This window comes from Homarus americanus, unplaced genomic scaffold, assembly GCF_018991925.1.
Source record: "Homarus americanus isolate GMGI-L3 unplaced genomic scaffold, GMGI_Hamer_2.0 scaffold43643, whole genome shotgun sequence".
NCBI lineage: Eukaryota > Metazoa > Arthropoda > Malacostraca > Decapoda > Nephropidae > Homarus > Homarus americanus.
The window spans coordinates 10,927-15,000 of record NW_024756317.1 but is presented as its reverse complement, the minus strand read 5'-3'; the positions used below and the strand labels follow the sequence as shown (position 1 = coordinate 15,000).

The window sequence follows — 4,074 nt, the reverse complement described above, 5'->3', positions numbered from 1 at the left end:
ATCTCTCTGCCTGCACCACTACATGGTAGACTGCGGGCCCAGGCGCACTCATCAATTTAGGTTCCACTGCAATGCATGCCAAGCACTCTTTTCGAGGTGATAGACGAAATTCCGGCGGGGCTTACTTAAAAGATATCCGACCCGGTTTCGTTTCCTCTTCGCGGGATGGAGTGCCTCTTAGAACATGTGCAGCATCAGCCATGAGCGGCCGACGGCCATTCGTGTCTCTGTGGACAGCAGGCAAAAGAGCGCCGCCTCCAGTTATTTGCGAGGGCGACAACCGTCGCTTTGTTGTGGTTGAATGTGGGTGCCTAAGTCCATGGACTTGCTAGTGATAGGCTTGCTTTGTTTTGCTGGCACGCCTCGCTAGCTGGGCGATTAAACCCCAAGGCGAAGCTCGTTCGGGTTACCCTCGTGGTCGGGAGAGTCAGCAGGCACCAACTCGCGAGTAACCCCATGGATGTATATTTCCTCACCGAGTGGCGGCGCATAAGCCTATATACATGTCAGCCACGCAATATGCGTTCAACTTGTCAATGTATCTGGTATTCTTGCGATTCACATACCGACACGCAGTTTGCTGCGGTCTTCATCGACCCACGAGCCGAGTGATCCCCCGTTAAGAGTTGTGTATTTGCCATTTGGTCTTTTTGCGACTAACCATCACAGGTCGAGTCTCAATGAAAGGGTTTGACAGACATAGCCCAAGTTTGTGGTTTGGGTTTGGCCGGACGGCTTGTTGTTGTTTTTTGACACTTGAATTTCACTCTTTTTGGGTCAAGAGGCTTATTCGCCGGTAGTAAGGAACGGACGGGCAGCCGTCCAAAGCCCCGTCCGTCCTCCTCCTCCGGTCTTCGCGCTCTCGCCCGAGTGTGGTCCACCTACAGCGTGGTGGTACCTATTTTTGGTGCGGGGGCCGGGATTGTCCTCTTTCGCTGCTGGAGTTGCCAGAGCAGAGCCCGAGACCGCCCAAATCAGGAGAGTAGTAGTAGTAGTTTTAAGAGCGCCCCGTTCTCTTTCTCTCTGTTAATGATCCTTCCGCAGGTTCACCTACTGAAACCTTGTTACGACTTTTACTTCCTCTAAATGATCAAGTTTGGACATCTTTCCGTCAGCTCGAGGCGACGACCCCAGAAAACCCTCGCGGGCAACGGGGCCGACAATCCAAGAGCGCCAGTCCGAAGGCCTCACTAAATCATTCAATCGGTAGTAGCGACGGGCGGTGTGTACAAAGGGCAGGGACGTAGTCAGCGCAAGCTGATGACTTGCACTTACTGGGAATTCCTCGTTCATGGGAAACAATTGCAAGCCCCAATCCCTATCAAGAAAGGCTTTGAACGGGTTACCCGCTCCTCTCGGAGGAAAACTCGTTGATCCCTTCAGTGCGCGGCGCCCAGAACATCTAAGGGCATCACAGACCTGTTATTGCTCAATCTCGTGCGGCTAGAATTGCCGCTTATCCTCTAAGAAGAAGTTGCGAACTGGACACCATTTTCTGGAGATCCGTCGACTACTTAGTAGGCCAGAGTCTCGTTCGTTATCGGAATTAACCAGACAAATCGCTCCACCAACTAAGAACGGCCATGCACCACCACCCACCGAATCGAGAAAGAGCTCTCAATCTGTCAATCCTTCCGGTGTCTGGGCCTGGTGAGGTTTCCCGTGTTGAGTCAAATTAAGCCGCAGGCTCCACTCCTGGTGGTGCCCTTCCGTCAATTCCTTTAAGTTTCAGCTTTGCAACCATACTTCCCCGGAACCCAAAGACTTTGGTTTCGGAAGCTGCCCGCCGGGTCATGGGAATAACGCCGGCGGATCGCTAGTTGGCATCGTTTATGGTTAGAACTAGGGCGGTATCTGATCGCCTTCGAACCTCTAACTTTCGTTCTTGATTAATGAAAACATCCTTGGCAAATGCTTTGCAGTAGTTCGTCTTGCGACGGTCCAAGAATTTCACCTCTAGCGTCAATACGAATGCCCCGCCTGTTCCGATTAGTCATTACCTCTGGTTCCGAAAACCAACAAAATAGAACCGAGGTCCTATTCCATTATTCCATGCATCACCATTCGGGCCATTCAAATAGCCTGCTCTGAGCACTCTAATTTTTTCAAAGTAAACTCTCCGGCCACTCGGGACACTCGACAAAGAGCATCCCGGCGAGCGGCGGGCGCTGTTCGGAGCGTGACAGTAAACACCGGGCGGTGCCGTCAGTCGGAACTGAGATCCAACTACGAGCTTTTTAACCGCAACAACTTTAATATACGCTATTGGAGCTGGAATTACCGCGGCTGCTGGCACCAGACTTGCCCTCCAATGGATACTCGTTAAAGGATTTAAAGTGTACTCATTCCGATTGCGAGGCCTCGGATGAGACTCACATCGTTATTTTTCGTCACTACCTCCCCGTGCCGGGAGTGGGTAATTTGCGTGCCTGCTGCCTTCCTTAGATGTGGTAGCCGTTTCTCAGGCTCCCTCTCCGGAATCGAACCCTGATTCCCCGTTACCCGTTATAGCCATTGTAGGCGCATAACCTACAATCGAAAGCTGATAAGGCAGACACTTGAAAGAAGCGGCGCCGGTGCGGAGACCGTGCGCTCAGCCCGAAGTTATTCAGATTCACCACAGGTGGGTTACGGACCGGGGCCCGACCAGTTTTGAACTAATAAAAGCGCTCTTCCCTTGCGGTCAGAGACCAATTGCATGTATTAGCTCTAGAATTGCCACAGTTATCCAAGTAAGTGGGTTTACAGATCCAATGAAACATAGCTGATTTAATGAGCCATTCGCGGTTTCGCCTTAAATCGGCTTGTACTTACACATGCATGGCTTAATCTTTGAGACAAGCATATGACTACTGGCAGGATCAACCAGGTAGCTGCTGCTGTTGGCGGCGCCTATCACGGCGGCCAAAATAGTGAGATTGAGAGAGAGGCAGAAGACATTGGGCGAGGGACCGCACGTTGGCCTTAGAGAAATAGCAAACCAGATGATCAGATCTAACTGCACCTTCTCTTGCTATCCTCGGCGCCGGCAGCGCCACCGTGTGTGCCAATCTCCTCCCTTATCCGCTCCTCTTTGCCCCAGCTCCAGCGAGGCAGCCGACATTGGGCGAGGGACCGCACGTTGGCGAATCTCCTCCCTTATCCGCTCCTCTTCTCTTTGCCCCAGCGAGGCAGAAGACATTGGGCGAGGGACCGCACGTTGGCCTTAGAGAAATAGCAAACCAGATGATCAGATCAAACTGCACCTTCTCTCGCTATCCTCGGCGCCGGCAGCGCCACCGTGTGTGCCAATCTCCTCCCTTATCCTCTCCTCTTCTCTTTGCCCCAGCGAGGCAGCCGACATTGGGCGAGGGACCGCACGTTGGCCTTAGAGAAATAGCAAACCAGATGATCAGATCAAACTGCACCTTCTCTTGCTATCCTCGGCGCCGGCAGCGCCACCGTGTGTGCCAATCTCCTCCCTTATCCGCTCCTCTCCTCTTTACCCAGCTCCAGCGAGGCAGCCGACATTGGGCGAGGGACCGCACGTTGGCCAATCTCCTCCCTTATCCGCTCCTCTTCTCTTCTCTTTGCCCCAGCGAGGCATAAGACATTGGCCCATCTCCTCCTCTCTCTCTTTCTCTTACTGTTTGTGGGGACGTGGGCTCATGAGCGCCATCGTCGCCCAATATTGGTTAGGTTGTGTATTTCACGGGTGGGAACCGCCATCATCGTTGTTAGGTGATGGGGTAACCCAACGTGTGCTTTGACGAGTTTTGGCTGCTAAACTCTCTTTTTAGTATACTCGGCTCCCAGACTGCGCCCTGGTCGTGTTGAACCATGAGCGTTGTCTATGCACATTTAGGGTAGCCGTTTGCGCGTGGAATAGTGCAATGAATCTCGGTCAAGAGACGGTTGGGCGCTGCATTGAAGGCCGGCACAGACGCGAAGACGGGTTGATCAGCCAACGCAAGTCCGCTAAGTTGGGCAGACAGCAGACAGCTGTGATGGAAACTAGTAGGGTGGCGACGTGTGTGCCGAGAGAGAGACGGAGTAAATAATGTCCAAACGGAAGAGAGACCTGGCAAGTGTAAT

At 52.8% G+C, this 4,074-nt stretch overlaps 1 non-coding gene and 1 pseudogene across 1 annotated transcript; both read right to left on the bottom strand.

Moving 5' to 3' along the window:
- Positions 1-483: 483 nt before the first annotated feature.
- On the bottom strand, positions 484-628 carry LOC121856754 (annotated as a pseudogene).
- A 399-nt stretch (positions 629-1,027) lies between these two features.
- LOC121856755 lies at positions 1,028-2,872 on the bottom strand. The gene has a single exon (XR_006087046.1). It is a non-coding gene; the product is annotated as a small subunit ribosomal RNA (ribosomal RNA).
- Between the last annotated feature and the right edge of the window lie 1,202 nt (positions 2,873-4,074).